At 42.6% G+C, this 20,016-nt stretch overlaps 1 protein-coding gene across 3 annotated transcripts in view; it reads right to left on the reverse strand.

The window, feature by feature from the left end:
* ST3GAL6 (ST3 beta-galactoside alpha-2,3-sialyltransferase 6) overlaps positions 1-19,009 on the reverse strand; it is a 41,950-nt gene extending 22,941 nt beyond the window's left edge. For all 3 annotated transcript variants that reach the window (XR_009275935.1, XM_058823548.1, XM_058823535.1), the window contains exon 1: positions 18,623-19,009. The gene's annotated coding sequence lies outside the window, so the exon portion shown is untranslated. The remainder of the gene's footprint in view (positions 1-18,622) is intronic.
* Positions 19,010-20,016: the final 1,007 nt, after the last annotated feature.

Genomic DNA, 20,016 nt, shown 5'->3' on the forward strand with positions numbered 1-20,016 from the left:
AAATATTCAAAGAAAAGGTCCATTTTTCAAATAGAGTTTTCGCTTCATTGCACAGTCTAGCAAGAGAAATATCACAAACACAGATCTGACAAGACAGACTCAAGAAAAATATCAAGTCCTGTGTTGCTCACATCCTAAACACTGAGCAGCCTTATCAGTAGCTATGAATGAACTGTTGTTGCTTAATCTTGTGAAAGTCCAAAATAGCCATTCCAGCCACAAGTTATCATGGAAATTTACTTGACAGGTACAACCTCCTACTATTCCACTTCTCCCCTAACAGTGTCATGATTACTTTACTTGAGTACAACAAGGCACTACTTCCTTATTCTTCGCCACTCATACCTTGCACCGGAATTTAACTGTAGAGTTAGAGAAGTGGTTTTATAACAGTACCTACCAGTAACAAAGTCATGCAATGAACCAGTTAGAATTTATCAACCTTAAGTATATCCTACACGCTATCCTGCTCTATTCTGGAGGAAAATACTTCACAGGCTGCAGCTGTTGCAATTCCAACCTTTCAAGGGAAAGGTGCTTCTCTTTGGGAAGTAGCACTGCCACTTCTCAGCACCAATTCCCTTGACTTTACTTGAAGGATTGCTACAAGTTTGTCCAGATAGTCACACTCAACTTCTAGAGACATCTCTAAGTTTTTGCAGTAATTCAGTAAGAGTTTTTCCCCTAAAATTCCAAAAATAGAGGAAAACTCGCCTACTGGGTTTAGTCGTGTGTCATTAACGGCAACTGGCTCATATTCTTGAGTGCCATGACAAGACACATATGGTACAAGTGAGGGATCAGGCCTAGCAGCATGGGTTTATGAAAGGCAGGTCTGGCTTGACCAACCTGATCTCCTTGTATGACAGGGTGCCCTGCACAGAGGATGAAGGAAAGGCTGTGTATGCTGAGTACCAAATCCCTCATAAAGCCTTAGATAGCATTACCTACAGCATTCTCCGGGACAAACTGTCTGCACGTGGTTTCGACAGGTGTGCCCTCCACTGGAGAAAAAGCTGGCTGGCTGAGCCCAAACACAGGTGGAAAACGGAGTTACATCCAACTGGCAGCCAGTCAGTAGTGGGGTTCCCAGGGCTCAATCCGGATTAATATTTTTAAAGAAAATATATGGTCTGGACAAGGGGATTTGTCGATTCTTACTCTGCAGGTAACACCAAGCTGAGTGGGAGTGTTCATCTGCTGGAAGGCTCTGCAGAACAATCTGGACAGGCTGGATCAATGTGCCAAAGTCAACTGGAGGAGGTTCATCAAGGCCAAGTTGAACTCCTCTGTCTGGGTCACAACAACTCAATAAGCACTACAGGCTGGGGGAAGAATGGCTGGAAAGCTGTGTGGCAGAAAAGAACCTGGGAGTGCTGGTCAGCATTGGCTGAACATGAGCCAGTGTGTGCCCACATGCCCAAGAAGGGGAATGACATCCTGGCCTGGATCAGCAAGTGTGGCCAGTCAGATGAGGGAAGAGATCACTCCCTCCTCTGTTCTCAGGACTGGTGAGGCCATACCTTGATCTCTCTGTTCAGTTTTGGCCCCCTGACTGCAAGACAGACACTGAGATGCCAGAGCAAGTCCAGAGAAGGACAAAGCTGGTGAAGTGTCTGGAGAAGCAGCAGCTCAGTGGGGACCCTGTCACTCTCTACACCACCTGGAATGGATTCGTAGTAAGGTGGGGGTCAGTCTCTTCTCCCAGGCAGCAAGTGGCAGGACAAGCAGAAACAGCCTAAAGTTGCAGCAGCGGACATTTAAATTAGGTATCAGGGGAAAAAAAAAAATCTGAAGGGGTTGTCAAGCACTGAACAATCTGCCTAGGGAACTGGTTGAGTCACCACTTCTGAACATATTAAAAAGATCTCTAGGGGTCACATTGAGGATATCTTTGAGTGGTGGATCTGGCAGTGCAGGGCTAATGGTTGCACTCCCTGATCTTTTCCAACCTAAGTGATGCTATTATTTACTTGAAAAAGACACTGCACTCTCAAGTAGCTTTTTTCCTTTCACTATTAGTATTTTATCCCCTCCTGCTTTAAAAAGGTTTGCCAAAACATCCCACTCAAGTGTTTAGCCTTACTCCCTAATTCAATCAATGCAAACTTCAGCTAAACAGAACATGACAAACCACTGTTTAGATAAAGTTGCTAAACTAGCAACTGATTAAATTGCTGATTTTGCTGACTTCGGTGTAAGAAAGAACCTTGCTGAAGAGTCAGACCAAGCTACAAAACAGAGAAAAGACAAGGAAAAGCAGCCCATAAAGGATCTGCTGAAAACCAAAAATATTATTTGTAACAGTATTTTTCACAGAGGAGAAAAGAAATTGCCTTTGTAAACACTTTGCAAGTCAAACATTCATACAGCCTGGATAAAAAAAAATCATTAGAACACAAGACCAGAAGTCAGCATCATTCTTCAAACAGATCATAAGGATCTGTAACAACTTCCCGTGTTTTACGCTCAGCCTGGCACAGATGTGATAATGAGTCCACCCCAGCTCCAAACAACCAATCATTAAGAGTGTACCTAACACAGCCCTTAGACACATCAAATGGTCCTTAATTTTGTGTCTTCTCACCATCCCATCCCCCAGTGCCTGGCTTCATTCCATGTTTGAAAGTTCTGTAGCCAAGAAAGTCTTCACTAAGAAGACTCTTTTTCTTAATCTGGTTTAGTAAATAGAACCATTGCCTTGTTTGCAGAAGAAATTATTCTGGGAGTATTTTTAATGACGACAGCATCTTCCAGCTCTTTCTTCCTATTTTAAAACAGCTGAGTGTTGTAGAAAGTTAATCAAAGGGAAACAATACAAATATTGCACTAGAAAATTCCCATGCAAGAAAATAGGGAATTAAGAAGACACAGTTCAGATGGAAAACAGCAGCTCCATTCCACTTTATTCACTTCAATACAAGAGCCAGCAGATTGATTTAAGCCCATCAATCCAAGTGACAGAGGCCATGGCTCCTTCTCTTAGGTCAATGTCAATCAGAGTTAAGCAAAATAAAGAAGACAATGCTGGAACTCAACTACTCAATTTCCTCCTCTTTCTTAAAACCCTACAGCGATCTCCACAATGAAAGGAACAAGGAACCCAGTATGATCATGCCTGATGATCATGGTGTCAGCTGGTCAATTTTCTAAAAGCAACCAATGGGATATGGAAGTGCTGCAAAAAATGCATGAGCATTTTTTTAATAGTAATCGAAGCTAACTTCTGTGGGTCAACTTCCCACCTCCCCCAGAGGACAGAGTTACAATTACAGAATTAGACAAGACTGACTATGTTATAGTATTAAGACAATCTCAGAGATCAGCCTGCATCTCCTACTGACAGACAGATTCCCCCAAGCTCCCATCAACCCACCAGAAAAACCCATTTGGGTATATGATCTATCAACTATATAAGACCTGAGGCTAATATTTTCTTCCCTGGATGGAAGCAGGGAACCCCAATCCTTATCAGAGGCAAATCATTACTTACTATTAGTTTTTATTCTAGTACAGTGTGGTATCTGCTATGAGGCACTATCTCACACCCTCTCTTTATCTTCCAACTTACACTTGCAGTCAATGCAGTGATGCCACAGGATGAACCCTGCAGGAAATCTACAGCTGTTGGACCAGGCAGTCAAATGCTACCACACTACCATCACCTTTCTTTCATATCGCTCACAAGCCTCCCTTTCTTCCTTAAAAAACTGCTAGTGTTAATAGCACAATGCAGGAAGCTTTTCCATCTGTCCTATTTACTTTGTAAAGTACTTCTGACTATTACTGAAGCTGAGACAATAAGTATTTAACTGTAAAGCGGCTACTACTAAATTAAATACTAGGGACCTTAAAACAATCTTAGCTACATAAACTGTCACAAGACAATGTAAGTTCTTTGCTGGTGCCATTAAGTGACAGCTTGAAAATTTCAGCTCACTGGGACCTCAGATTCCTAGCCCTTGTAGCTGTGGGGGAGGAAAATATGCCTGAAAATATGCTTTGAGCAGACCTTGAAATTTAAAGGGATAGCACTAAAAGCACATAAAGACCTAATAAAGGTTTAAAAAGAAACATCAGAATTTTTAAGATGTAGTCAGTATTTTGTGGGTTTGAGCTTGTGACCTGCAGCACTGCTTCCTTTTGGTCAGGATGTAGCACATGCCTGGTGAAACAACCATGCAGCAAAAAGATAATCGAGGAAGGAGCTCTCACATCATCATCTTTCTCAAGCTGTAAAACCTGAGCACATTATGGCACAGATGTATTCTGCCAAATCTAAACACTATTCATCTATTCACACTATTCACTCTTTCAGTTCCTCCTCTAACTAAGTGCCTAATTGCACTGTTCATTAATTTTCTCCCTCTTCAGGAAGGGAATGCTGCAGAGACTACACAACAGCACTGCCACACAGTCTAAAAGGTACTGAAATGGCTGAGTTGGTCTAGTGCTTTCCCTCATTCCCATGCACCTGAAATTCCCATAATTTCTAATGTTCTTTTTCATTTTAGTTTAAGAAACAGAAAGTCCTTAGAAACACTGTTTAAGCAAGAGGTATTGGGTTATCCTAGTAAAGTGGCTCAGAATTAAAACTAGCTTTCTAACTCTCCAACAACGCAGACTTGGTTTTGAAGTTGTACTTTTGAAGTTGTACATTTAGCAGCATCAGAATTGGAAAAGGTTCTTGTTAATCTGTTGTGCCCCACACCAAACCAAAGGATTTATTCCTGTTCCTGAAAACCTGTACAAACCATGACACTAAAAAACCCTAAGGTTTTACTGTGTCAAAATGTCACTAAGGGCTGCTAGCATCACACCACATCACACAACACATACAAGTAACTGCAGCCAAAGTTACTCCCTGCTCTGGAAGATGAAACACTTTCTGTCCTAATCTCTTCCAACAACATGGGGATAAGCAACAGAGGAACAATTTGCTGTCTATGACAACTGACGCCTTCTTCCTCTCCAAGAAAACACCAAGCTACCCATTTTACTTCCACAGTATGCAGGTATCTGAGGAAAAAAAAACACCAACAAAAAAAAGACAGTCTGTCTCCAAACACAACTTCTCTCTGTTAAGGAAAGTTTCCAATGTTTCCCCTATCATTTCCTCTCTGCCCAAATACTGCATCAAGCCTGACACCAAATAGCAAGATAACCTTTTCTCCAAGTACCCAACAGCAAGCAATGTCCAATAGATATGACATCACAGCAATAGAGATGTTTAGAAGATTTAGTGAATCTTCGTTTTTTTTCAGTTCCCACAGCCAGAACCGCAGCCTCTGTTGACATTAATTTACTGTGGAGACACAAACTAGAGCTGTGTACATCTTTGACCTTGTGCAGCATTTCAGGACAGGCTGCAATAGATTGATTTTAGGGCCTAAGTGCTTATCTTCCTCCCCTTCATCATCCTGCTGATGGTGAAACGTTCTGTACCCCAAGAGACAGCAATACATTTATTACTTTGTGGACAATTCAGGATTCTTTTATTCTGTTTTTCAATAACAGACACTGGTATTGTGTTCTTCAGAGCATAACTGCCAGCTGGGCCAAGCAAAATGAAAAAGCAACTTAGTATTTTTCAGCGCAACGATGACTGCTATTCCAGTTTGCTTTTGTCTAGAGTCTACAAGATCTATGCATCACTTTCCCTCTGGTGTGGCTGTGCGGACATATTTATAATTTCAGAAACTCTTCCCACAGAAGCATATCCTTTGGCTAAAGGATACTGATAAAGATTTCAAGTCCAGTTAAATCTATTGTACTTTCACCCCCTCTAATACTAATTTACCTAGACAGCACATCTGGTGGAAGAGTAAAGTTAGCTGCCTTCCCAAAGGCTGCAGGAACAAGCACAGTTCATCTCTGTGTTTTGGGCAGAACAGATGACAGCACCTATAGCTCTCCAATCCTTATCTCCAGCTCCACAGATTCTCAGCTCAGCAGATCAAACAAGATCAGAAAAACACAAGTTTGTAGCCTTCAAAGACAACATCATCAATAGAGGGTTTGGCAAAAGCTGCAAAAGGCCTGCATGTCCTGACTTACAGTCTCATCACCATGCTCAGACTCCCTTGTTCTTACTGCATGAGATAAGGTGTCATCTGTTCAGTGGTTAACTGCTCTTTCCCCTCTTCCTCCCTCATTCTGCCTGAGGACACAGGAGCTCTTACACATATCCCACAGTGGAGGCAGAATCAGAAAGAAATCAGAGGCTGCATGCACTCATCAGACTGCTTCTTAGAGAGCAAAAAGGCATGTGTACAAGCCTAGGTCAAGTTACAAGCTTTTTAAAGCTCACTAAAAGAGGTCCCGATTTGGCCGCAAAAGAAAACACTGTGATCCTGTTCTCGGAGGGACCACAATCAATTATGTGCACTGTTTCACAGAGATACCACTTTTGAGCCTACTGATGCAAAATTTCACATCACTTCTAACTGACATGAAATACCAGCTCCACAGATGAGAAACAGAAGCACAAAGCATCAGCCAGTGCATCCTGCCAGAAAATCCTGGTAAGCAAACTACAAGGGAGCACAGGCATTGGCTTCCACAGAAATGGCCCTTGAATAGGAACAGTATCCAGGCTGAGTTCTTTAGCCCTGCTGAAAGGCAGAATATGTCACCTCCAGCTTGGGGCTATCACAGGGTTGCTATGCCACCCTTGAGATCTGAGCTAGTATTTTGGCTGATTATCACAGCGCAGTGTGGATCCCTGGCACCAGCTCAAGGTGACAGCATGGTGCACACACACAACTGAAACTGCAAGCACAAAAAAAAGATAACTGAACTGGTATTTTTCCTCTGGTAAATTGTATTTTTAATTATTTTTCCCCTTCAAGATAGAAAATATTCTTTAATATTCCAAGACGGCTTAGGATTTAGTCCAGTAATGGACACACAGTTAAATACTGCTAACTCAAGCTTAAAAGTCAGCCCTGGATAGATCCAAATCCAGCTTGTGGCTTTGAGGAGAAAGAGAATGCTAACTACTGGATTCTCATCTAAGTGGTACTTTGTCAGTATCACAGATTTCCAGAAACCTTGCCTATAATTACAATCAAGAGTAAGATCAAGTCCACAGCCTCATCTTCTTGCCTGTCTTTGTGCCTTGAGATGAGGGAGGACAAGAAGCAGACAATCCATGCAAAGGCACAGGTAAATTGGGAAGAGACGTTTCCATATGCTTTCCCTGTCCTGACCCTCTACAGCCCTCCCGTCAGCACACTTCACTTCTTTTCCCTCCTTCTTCCTCCTGTGGACTCAGAATACAGAGCAATTTCTGTCACAGCCAGCAGCCACAGAGATGCCATACAGTACACAAACAATTATTTGGGGTTTGGTCAGAAGCAAACCTGTGCACACAAAGTCAAATGCAAGTATGAGCTGAGCACAAATAACTCTGCTTCCTTAACTCCCAATGCTTTAAACATAAACATAAAACATAAAAAAAAATCCAGCTCTAACTATATCTTAAAGAAAAATTATGAAACCCACACATACAAAGTCAGTAATACAACCTTAGCTGACAGATTTTTTCCTAGCCCTCTTACGTTCTCCCAGATTAACCTTTAAAGCTTTAGCCAACCTAAGCTAGGTTGCTAATTATATTTTACACATCATAGGTGCCTGTATAATAAAGAACAAAGAAACAGATTACTATAAATCCAGGCAGGTCTTCTGCAAGCTGTGGTGACAACACTGCTCCTTCCCAGTCTGTTTCCCCTTTTCTTTCAGCTCTTTTGCCAGAAGGGACTGAAATATAAACAACCATGAAACATGTTCTGGGGGTCAGAGTTCAGGTCATTCTTTTCTCATACTTGGACTTACACAACTCAAAGGTTTCAGTCAACTTGAGTTGCTCTTCCTCCAAGGAACAGAGCATCATGACTGAGTTGTTTTGCTTCTTCACCTCCTTTCAAAAAGGCCAAGACCACAGAAATACTACATAATGAAAAAAACAAAAAATTGAAAATTGAAAAAACAGAAAATTATTAATAGAAAGATATGTAACCCAGTACTAAATCAGTTACTCATTCACACCACTGCTTTGTCCACAAGTGCTTGCAGAGTTAGAGGATTGAGGTCAAACCAGCAATCCTTCTTAGGTTTCCCAGAGAGAAAAAAATGGAAAAAAGTAAGATAAATGGCTGGGAAAAGGTAAATTAGTCAGGTTTCAAAACAGTTCAGTTACAAACCCTATCCAGCACATCACTTTTTTCCTCCAGGAACTGTGATCAATCTAAGCAAAGAAAGGCCCAACCAGAAAATTTGATCTCTATTTATTTTATGTGCACATTCACTACAGCATTAAGTTCACCTTAAAACAAGCCACACTTTGTCTTCTAACAATGCCTAGCATATCTAAAACATCCTGGCTGATTTGGAGCTACAGATTTAACCTCAGCTCTCACTAAAATGGCTGGAATTATAAAACTAAATCTACCAGTCAGTTAGGGGGAAGCAAAGAATAAATCTCAACACCAGGTTAAAATAAATCCCCCTCAAAAAAAATCCAAGGAAACGAAACACACAAAGAACCACAACACCAAAGCCCACTCACAAGCAAAATTAGGGTTCTCAAAGGCATGGAAAAACCATGGTGGGGGTTTTGTTGCCTTTTTTTCCTCAATGGATAATAGAGGGCTAATTTACTAGCTTCACTGCCAGCACCTGAAGAATTAAATGCCCCCCATCTACACTGCCAATAAATCCCAAGTAGATCAGACTATTTTCTTACTTCACTGTAACAGTATCAATTCTGATCCATACTGGCATCAGAATCTGTCCCTAAATAGAAGCAGGTACTTTTTGTATGACTAGTTTTCACAGTAACATTGGCAAACCCCAACCGTAATAAATTACAAATGCACTAGGACTGCCATCATTAGATGGCACAGCTTTTTACTGTAATTTTTATTGTCCATATGTCCCCACACTTTAAAAAGGAACAGGTTACATTAAGCAGATTTGTATGGATTAATAAGCCAAAAAAATAGATGAGAACATGCACCTGGCCAGCATACAAAACTGAACAGTTAAATTTTCATTTAAATAACATGCCAAACATGTCTGTAGTCAGAGCCCCAAACACAATACATTTCTTCATTTTTGTTGTGTTGCTCCCGGTCTTGCCTCAACTACCAAAGAAAAATTTAAAAATCCCCAATACCACCACCACCCCAAAAAATGCCCCAAACCAACGACCCAAAAAAAGCCCCAAACTAACGACCAAAAAATCCCCTAAATCCCCAGCTGTTTGTGATGCAATTTGCCCCAGTAGCAAATTCTGCAAGTCAATCTGCTGCAAGGCATCTGTGCAGAAGAGAGCTCTGGGATTCTCAGGAATGCAGCAAAACAAGTAAGTGCAAAGTGTAAAGCTAAATTAATTCAAGAAGGGAGGAAAATAGAGACAAGTGGTAGAACTTACCCCACACTACTACAAAATCCTGGAAGCTTCTCACAAGCAGGGATCCTGCCAGCTCAGGAGAAATCTGCAGTACACCAGCAGTTTGAGCAGCTTCTCTGATAATGTTAAACCCTCACAATTCCCAGTGCTCTCAATGAATGAACTGACTTTGCCTTTGGATGAAAATCAGAACACAAAACTTCAGTGCTAACTACCATCAGAAAACTAACCCAAAACTGACAGTGCCACACTGGAAAAACTTGAATATTGTAAACATTAAGACTTTTCACAAGCCTTCTTTATACACAGCTTTGGTTTCTTAGTACTGAAGCTCAAATACAGTATTTACAATAAGAACAAAACCACCCATAAGAAAAGCTCTAATGAGCTACTTTGTAATCAAGAGAATGCTCTGTGGACATAAAATATTTTAGAACTCACAAAAAAAGCCATACAGTTTGCATCAGAGCCTGTATCTGATCCCCTAAATGCTTTTAGTACTTTGTTTTGTTTTTTAAATGTGACAGAAAAACTACCACATATAATATTCAAACAGCGCATATCCTGACAACTGAGAGCTACAAGATACACAGCATTGTAGAAAAATGTAGGCCTGTACAACATTTAACACTGTGTAAAGTTCTGGCATCTTCTCTGAATGGAAAAGGTTACCAGTGAGTCTACATGCATTAAAAAAAAAAAAAAAAAAAAATTGTTTGTAAGGCAGTGAGCTTCCCAAGTGGAACACAGATGAAGGTGTATCTAAGTTTAGCATTTAGAGTATCATTCATCGTGTTTCGTTAAACAAAGCTGAAATCAAATTCACAACAAAGAACAAATGAGCAGGGTACACAGTGTGAACCCAGAACTCAGAACTGGAATTTTTCACAGGACAACTGTTAGTTGCTGTAACAGAATTCAGCTCCTTGCAGAAAAGTTTTCACAGGTTCATTTAGGTACTTCTGTGTATTCAGAGCAATAAAGTGATGTACAGCAATCTGTACTGCAGCACAAACTTTTAGTGGGTATCCATCTTACAGTGCAGTTCATAGCCCCGAATTATGCACTTCAGTTTTTTTACCTATGCAAGGAAAGCTAATTATATCTGATAGTAATCTTCAACTGCCATCTGCCTGAGAGGAAAGCTGCCTACATTAGTCACAAGAGCATGCTAGGAAAGCTTATATGCTTTTCTCAGAGCTACACAGAGACACCCATTTACAAGACTTTCAGACCTCAATCCTCAGTGAAAGTTAAACACAACCCCTTTCCTCCCCAACACTGACATACTGCTTCCTTTTTCACTTTTTTTTTATTAATTGAAAAGGACAGTCACGCCTAAAACTTAGGGGAGTTAAAGGTGCCTGTCACCCCACCCATGCACCCTCCCTGCCAGTCTCACAGCCCTCCTGCTGGGGGCTGCTAAAATTCCTAGAAGCCCAGATGAGAGCAAGGAGGTGCAAGGGCAGTCAGTCAGGCAGGAAAGTGAGAGCAGGCTGAAGACACACAGCGTGGTCTCTGCTACAGCAGTGGCTTCGCACAGTACCTTCTGCATATCACAGCTCCCTCTGCCAGTTTGTTTTGCTCCTTTACAATCCAGGTCTGGTTTGTTGTAGGTGAAACAGAGAATTTGATTTTTCTGCTCAATTCTGTTTCACCAGACCTTAAATGCTACAGTAAAATGAAGAGGAGTTTCTTCAGCACCAGAGTATCTTTAAACAGATTAACTATCCTTCTCTACCTGATCTTTTCTGAGCACTGGATATGCTCAGGGCTGCATGAGAGTGTCTCCTCTGATGACAAGAGAGTAAGAGTCTGATAAGAGAGGGCTCACGCCCCTGTGAGATCACAGCAGGGCAATTTGTGGCACAGATCTGCTCTCCCATAACCAAACTGGCCCATGCTGTACCAGTGATAAAACACAAAGTCTAATATTTCCTTCAGCATCAAACTTGAAGTCCTCTAGAGCAATATACACTGCACCTGCTGTGCTGCCTACTGACATCTTTTCTTGCTACCCTGACCGCACCAAATGCGGTTCAGCCTCCAGCACCACCATGTCCTATCAGATTGCTATCCATGCCACAGACAACGCAGAACTCCATTAGAGCACAAAATGCCATACAGTAAAAGGCTTTTTGTTCTGTTCTACTGCATGTGTTCTCAGCATGAAACGAGATTTATGCAACCATACCCTGTTTGTGTGCATGCATGCCCTTCTCTTTCCTTCCCTGAAGAACTTTTGAACTCCTTTGGTTGATTTCAGTCAAATGTGAGAGATGAGGAACTTAGTGTATTTGAGACCTCCTCAAGTTTTGCAAAAATAAACACTAGGCTGAGTAGAACAAAAAAACTCTATAAATTCATTTCTCATTAAATATCAGAAAGTACATACAACATAAAGACATCAAAAATATGGTTTCATTTTATCTTGTCACACAGCTGTGTGGTACAGGTATCACAAGAGCATCTAGCCACTGAGGAAGAAAAAAGTGCTCTAATTTTGAAATGGCTTGCACAAACATGTAAGTGTCCAAATTTCCCAAAAGAGCTGTATCAAGTTCAACAGCTTAGATACCCTTTTCAACCACTTAACAGGTAGTGTTAGCCAATTTCCATCACCCAGTTTCAAAAAAGTCACTTCAACACTAACCAGTATTTATTATAAGTAAAGTTCTCTGTGAAAATTGAAGAATGAGATATTCTATTTCACTTCACATTTCTTTCTGCAAAGCTCGGAACAACAGTTTCTATTTAGGCTAGAAATCTTACATATAAAATCTACCTTAGCTGGAAAATAAGCCATCTAAGAACCAATGTCCCAAGTTAAAAACAAATTATAGTGTGCTGTTAGCGCACAAGAATGAAAATAACTATTCCATTCAATTTGTTTCAATGAAAATGAATTAACAGTATTTCCTTAACATGTACTGCAAGAAAAGGCAGTCACTCTTGAGAAATTGTACTAATGGTATGTACACTAACCAGCATTTTAATCACCTGGCTACTGAAAACCCAGTTTTCAGATACCTGGCCTGTGCTCCACAGCACAAAGCGAGCAATGAAAGCACAAAAAACACTCAGCTATGTCAGAGTGTCCATCCAGCCCAGTTCTGTCTCCAGCAGTGACAGCAGGAGATGATTACTTAGAAGCAGTATTTCATGGCCGTTTTGTGTTTCATTCCCATTGTGCACCCATACCTCCACATCTCAACTTTCTGAGAATGGAAAATTAAAACCGCCATGGGTGGCTGTAAAACTGGGAGGTAGTGAAGGGGGCTCATAGAGCACTCCAGCTTCTAAGCTGAGACAAGTATCACCCTGACTTATTAAATATGGCAAAGCTAGTCGTAGTTTTAAGTTTCCTGCAAGGGAAAATTAAAACAAACAAACAAACAACAACAAGAAAAACACAGGCTTTTTCCAGATACAAAAGGAGAAGGCAGTAACCTGTCTACACAAGGGGCACAATCAAGACTAGCTACCACATGCCAGCAAGCCTTGTATACATTCAGCAATCTGGACAAATCCTAACTTGTTCCCATGCTTCACCAAGTGGATTTAATATTATGTCTTCATTTAATCTTGCGCAAATGTGTTCAAACAAACCTTACAGCCTATCTCACATCTACACCACCTTCTCCTTGTCTCAGTCCCACACATCAACTTCAGACTACCCCAAGCACTGCAGAGATAGAAATGTTTCCAGGGTGCTCAGATGCAGCACTGGTGGATGATACCAGGTTGGCTGGTTCTGTAACTTAGAACCAGGAAATACCTGTCTTAACTGGCAAATGATGAACAACGTTTAATTCACCAACAGCTCCTTGCCAGCAAACATACTCCTGTCTCTTCACTGCAGTGAGAAAAACCCACAGGATCTTCCCTTGCATTGTTGCTTGGATGCCACTGCTCTGAAACAGGTCAATTCCCCCCACATGTCATCCTGCAGGCAAAAAACTGTCAGCACAAGCCACCTTCAAAAATTACCTGCCCAGGAGGGAGTTACATTAACTTACAACTACATGAGGAAAAAAAAAAAAAAAAAAAGAAAATATTATGGCAAAAACACAACTTCAATTTCTTTATTACTCTGAAAAAGGGACTTCCCCCTCATCCCACATGTGATGCAATTTGTATTTTATAAACACACACATACATTCCATATTGACTATTAAATGGCCATCACATTTCCTCTGCCCACCTCTGCTAAGGCCCAGGGTAAAGCTTATGCCCCTCACACCATTCTCATTTCACTGCTGGCCTCAGGATTCCACAAAGCAGGGAAAGCAAGCAGTGTCTGGAGACCTCTGCAATGCACATGTCAGTCTGTAGATCCAGTCCAACAAAGAACTTTTCTAAGCTCTGCAGTAGATCCCTATTTTAGTGTTTCTAACCTGCACTCACAACAAGAGATAAAACTATTATTTTAAAAGTGAGTTGAAGAGTCTGTGCAAATCTAAGACTGCTAGCCACACACCTCACAAATAAAGTTTCCTGCTGGCTAGTGGCCCAAAAGAAAGCAATACTGCAGCTCAGGAAATGGAAACTTACACTATAAATTAAGAGATATTAAGAGTTTCAGTGATTAACAGAGACCATCATTTCACTCGTGCCTGCTCTTAAAACCAGTTCCTAGATTATTCCATTCTAGCCTTCCTAACAGAATGGGAGATCAACTGGCTCTGTAGGCTTTCCAGCCATCCCTTCAAAGTCAGGGCAAGTGGAAGGTATTCCATTTTTTTACCTTACTCTGCCTGGCTCTCCTTTTACACTAGAATGTAAAAAAAAAACCTGGCACACCATACTCCAGTTTTACTACTGCTGTTAGGGCTGGGAGCAGAGGTAACTGAACAGTTCCACACAAGTTTAGGTTATTATCCAGGGACACTCACAATTCTCTTACTCTGTGACAGTGCTTCAAAGGGTCTTCCTCACAGGATACCAAGGCATCATTTTTGCCTTCAAGGCCGAAGAACAACCAAGCTTGGAACACTGAAGAGCCAATCCAGCTGAGCAAAATAAACTTTAAAAGGACATGGTATTTCAGAATGACAAGTACAGAAGACAGCAAGAACTACTGCTGCAGGGTGTTTTACCACATTCTGCACCTGAATTTTTTCAACCCGTTTTTCAAAAGGTAGTAACACTGCATGCAACCCACGCATTTCCCTGCTTTTGCTTCACCGTGCTAGCTAATATTGCCCATCACTTTTCAACCTCTCTGCACAAATACCAATACTGGTATTGGTATCAGGGATTAATACACTAAACTGCAAAGTGAGAGCTGCTGAAAAGAGACTTATAAATAAAACAGCAGCATGCACATCCTGTTTTCCTCTAGACCTCAATATACATCAAATCAAGAAAAGATGAAGTTGTAGGCTCTTCTGGAAGGACGGTAAAAGAAAAATTTAAGCTTCAGAAAATTCACACAACAAATAATACGTTCAAGTAGCTTTATTTGCATTTCCCTTGAAGACTAAGTATACAAGCAACCATACGTAACACTGCAAAAGCAGAAGAAACTGGATTAAAGGGGAAGTTTAGGGGGTCGTTTACTCTCTACACAGCTTCTGGTATTTTGAGAAAACTGACAGTAGAAAATAAACACTCTGAAAAAGGAAAAATTCTGTAAATTCAGTTATCCCATAAATTAGTTAATTAGTATTACTATACTATAGCTTATCTATAAAGCTAAAGAAATTGATGAATAAATTATTCAAATGAAAGACAAATTACATGTCATAAGCTTGAAAAACTAAACTCCTCCTCAAAACATAGGGCACACTTCAATTGATTTAGTTGAAACAGTGCAAACATCTGTAGGGAAAGTTCTCTGTAAAAAAAGGTATTTCAAGAAGTCTTGAGCTAATTCCTAAAATGCATTTAGATAGGGAACCAAGGCAGAGGACCTCACATCATACATGAAACAAAACCAACCTTTTATGCTCTTAAGTAAAATAACCTTAAATGTTAATGTACAAAGGCAAACCTAGATCCTGTCTACAGCTAGCAAGCTATACTGTGGAGAAACAAACAAACAAACAAAAAAAAAAAAAAAAAAAAAAAAAAAAAAAAAACCACACAAAACCAAGAGCCTTTCCTCAAGAGCCCTTTTAAGTCAGTGGTGTAGACAACCTCATTGAGAATCATGGTGGTCTCATATGTTTTGTGTTCAAATGATCCATCTGACTGCATCCTCTTCCAGGCCCAGTGTATTTGAATCAACACACAGAAGCACATGAAACAACACCAAGAAGAAAACCACAAATCAGCCAAAGCTGGTTTACGTTAAATTTTCCAAACCTGCTTTGGGGAGACAAACCAAACTTTTACCAAGAGACAACAATCACAGCATGCTCAGAAACCAACAGAGAACAAGCCTGAGACAGAAGTGCTGCTAATGGTACAAATAGGCTATCACAACAGCTTCTATCCAAAAATGAACATCTAAGGAAGAAAGCAATCATCTAAAATCTTCTAAACCTGCCTCTGCTTGTAAGCTATCACAGTCTTGAGGAGAAGTTGAGGGAGAAGCATCTCACAAACTTCCCACTGCAAAGGAGATCTGTCACCACTTCACCTACTGTATTTCCCTCTTCAGTCAGGCAACTCCCCTGCCTAACTGCTAAAACCATTAACAGCACACATAGTACATATCAACATAATGTCTTGTCCAACACCTTGCTCTAGTCAAAACCCCTGTAACTCAAGTATCTCCCAACCTGTTCATAACTTAGGACTCAGGTACTGGTGATCTTCCTATCAGCTTTCAGGTTCTAATGTCTCAACTGAACACTCTGCAACTGCTCCCATGGGCACATCCCCGACTAGCAACTGCTTCCAGAGAAAAATTTTTCCTCCTACCTTTGAACAGGGAGGGATAAGGACACTGGGCGACTCATGAGCCTCGGGGGATGATTCATATATCCCACAAGCATGAGAAATCTGCTAAAGCCAATATGACCTTCAAGGAGACCTGAGACTAAGACACCTTTAATTCTGTTGCCTTAATAACAGCCATAAGCCTAAAATGTAACTTAATGAACTGTATCAGTTCAGCAGAGACAGATGAGGTAAAGGAGCAGGTACTGCATCAGATTGGGGAAAAAAGGTAAGCAAATTTATTTAAGTGAAATAGAAACCAGAGCTACAGTTGGTGAAGCCCTACATGTGAAAGGAGAGTTATTTTACTTTTGAAATATCACTTCTGAGACCTAGTCAGACAAGCATACTGCGTGTTGATGGGCAGGAAACCCTACTCAATGCACATTTCCTTCAACACCTCTCTGGATTTAGTTCCTTCAGCTTAGGAATGACCATGTAGTACCACGGCACCCTCCAGAAAAATATTTTATATATACTTTTTCTCTGTAACATTTTCATATTTTTTTTATCTATAACATTTCCGCACAGTTCAGCTAAATTACCAGATTAAAGTAAGTAATCTTATCCCATCACTAAGATCAATCTTAATAGTTCTGCAATCACACTATGTGAGAATAGCTCAGTAAAACACGGATGAAGAAAGAGAAAAAAAATAAAGAAAACTAGATAGAAAGTTTCAAGTCGGTAACAACACAACAGGCACAAATCTCAGACCAGCCGCTCATCTCCCAGGAAATTTTTAAAAAGGGCAGCAGGACTGATCTCACCACTTGCTCTAACTCAAACTGAAACACCACCGCCGCTGTCAAATAATAATACAAGTAGTTTAAAAAAAAAAACAAAAATAAAAAAGGCAGGGGACGTTAAACTTCCAGGGTTTGTTTCTTTCCTCAAATGCAAATAATGGATTTGCATAGCTTAAGGCAGACTCTACCCACAGAGCCATTGTTCCTTCCCCGAGGCCTTCGGGATTTCCACGGAGCAGCTCCCTTTCGGTACCCTCGCTAGAAGCAATCTTTTATCCGAACCTGCCTGACCGGCAGCCATGGCAAAACGGTCGGGGATTACCCGACCCAAGCAATTCAAGAGAAACCACCAAATCTTCCGTCCAGTTTTACTTACGGGTCGCCGTCAGCTCCGCCGGGAGGCTCCCCCTGCGCGGGGCTATTCTGCCTGCATGAGCTCACCGTTCCCCAGCCCTGCTCTGCCCCCCTCGCAGCACCGGGCCCCGCCGCCCCTTATCGCCCTATCCATCTCCCCCTTCCCGCACTCGCCTCCCGCCGGCGCGCCCGCCGCGACTCACCGCCGGCGGGGGACCCCGAGGCGGCTCCGCCCGCCGCCCCGGCCTGCCAGCGGAGCTACTCCGGGAGACTGGGGGAAGGCGGGCGGCTCCCCCGCCCCGAGCCCACCAGGAGCAGCCGGGGAAAGTCGGGCGGCCCCTTCCTTCCGTCAGGGGTCCCCACCCGGAGCCGCCTACCTGTGTACGAAGGCGCACAGCTGCCCGCCGGACGCTCCCGCGCTCCCCGCTGCTCGAGGTGGCGACACCCGGCCCCGCATGCGGACCCGGGCAGCGCCGCAGCCCGGCCTGTGCCCCGCTCCCCGGCGCCGGCCGCCCGCCTGCGGCATCAGGCGCATCCAAGAGCCGCCGGGAAAGCGGGGGGTGGCGGCACTTCAGTTTCTACTGGGCTGACCCCCCCGGGAAGCGGCTCCGGGCTACACCGCCGTGTTAAGATTTTTTTTCCCGTGAAGTTCCCAGGAATCTCTGGGAAAGGTCTGGGACGTCTCATCTCACCAGCTCTCAAAACCGATTAAAATTGTGTTCTCTTCAAAGGAGGCTTGTAGAGGCAGGCTCCATCCCTCTAGAAATTCAGTTTAATTCCTTGAGTGCTTTCACCGAGAAACACGCTGATGTATTGAAAGAGCTAGCTCTGCCTTTGAATACGCGGTAATTTACACTGAATAACAATGTTTTTGGCAGCTGCTGCCATCAGCATTCACCTGAAGGAAATTTTAAAATTGGAAGCATGCATACAAACTTTACACGACGTTAAAGCTGGAAGCTTTCCCGTCTGGAATGACGCAAGAAGATCATGGGACAGTTAAGGCTGGAAAAGACCCTCGAGATCCATCGTGTCCGCCGTGGAGCGTGTCCCTACAACCGTCACGTGTCCAGCGCCAGAGACACCGGCAAACTCGGGAACAAGCACTCCCAGGGCACCCAATCCTATGGGTTCAGGTACCGTCCACGAGATCCACTCAGCCTGTGCAAGGCTTTACAGAGCTATACGAGATAAACCAGGGGTGCTCACTTACCGGTTGTTAACAGAGCAGCTTATTTTATCTTTAAATCATCCCAGAGAGGAGGACAGAACTCATCGCTTCTGCTTAAGGCCGCCCACGCTCTTGCTGCAGCCTCTAGTAGGTCTAGCCCGGTTCCCGCATGGTGGTGCTTACGACGGGATTCAAGAGGAGGGCTTGTTCAGCTGAGCCCCATCTGCAAGAGAAAACGTAGGAGGAAGCACGTTGTGTATTTACACAGAAACGTTGATTAGCTCGAGCCTGCTGAAATTCCTCTTCCATTTATACCAAAGCCCACCAGGGGAAGGAGATACGTGAAGACAGATAAAGCAGTGCTACGTCTTCCCGTTAGGTAGTGTCTGTCGTAAGGACCGACTTCCTACGGAGCCGCAGACGCTACTCTTCCTCCTTCTCCTCCCCCTCCTCGGGCCGGCGACAGGAGCCCCTCCCCCGCCCCGACAGTCCGAGAGGGGGTGGGAGACTCGCAAAGCGGGGGGCAGCGAACCACCCCCAGCCTCCTGGAATTACCATCTGGTAAGAAACTAATCGTCATCGTGTGTATGTCGAAGGGGGTTGGGATCGTGCAGGGGCAAGATTCTCCCTCCCCAAGTTTTGCCTCCTGCCATGAAACCCTAGGGGAAGCCGGCAGGGGAAGAACTACCCCCTGAGGAGCTGCTGCCAGGAGCAAATGAAGCCCCACCCAACAGAGGCGGGAGTCATTGGGCTCCTGGAAAATCTCTCCGTACTTCAGCGCCCAAGCGTTTGGGGCTGGACCTTACTATTTCGAAAGGAAGTTATTAAACAATTCTGCCTCTGATAAAAAGGATGAAAAAATGAATTTGTTTGGAATCCTGTGCTGCATCAATGCTGTGTTTTGCCCAGAGGAGTGTACATGCTGGAAGAAATCTGAAGGGTTGTTAATAATTTAATTGCCCTCTCCTGTTTCTATCTTTATGATCCTGACTGCTTCCAATCTGAAAATTTTCTAAATGATGCTTCAGTGAGCTCAGAGTATGTTTTTAGCATTGTCTCAGAACAAGATGCTTCCTTAACTGGAAATGCAGCTTCTGCTTTTGATGGCTGTCACTGGGAATGACCAGAGGTGGATTCTGTTCTCAGCAGTTTTCTACAGCCTATGTGTACACATAATAAAAATAACAGATTGAAAGCTGGGAAATTTTGTCTATTCTTCAGGGACTGTTCCAGTCTTTAGCTTGCCGAGATAATTTTCAATGTATTCTGGGCGGGGAACCAAAGTTCAGACCTCTGTAATTTCTCTTCCCTTGAGCTGAAAATACCTTAGTACTTTTCCCCCTCTCCCAAGAGGCTCCTCAGGTCTTCACCCTTCACATCCTGCCCTTTACAAAACCAAGCTTCTTCCAAGTATATAGCTAAATTGTATGCCTTCT

Source organism: Ammospiza caudacuta, chromosome 2 (genome assembly GCF_027887145.1).
Source record: "Ammospiza caudacuta isolate bAmmCau1 chromosome 2, bAmmCau1.pri, whole genome shotgun sequence".
NCBI classification, from domain to species: Eukaryota; Metazoa; Chordata; class Aves; order Passeriformes; family Passerellidae; genus Ammospiza; species Ammospiza caudacuta.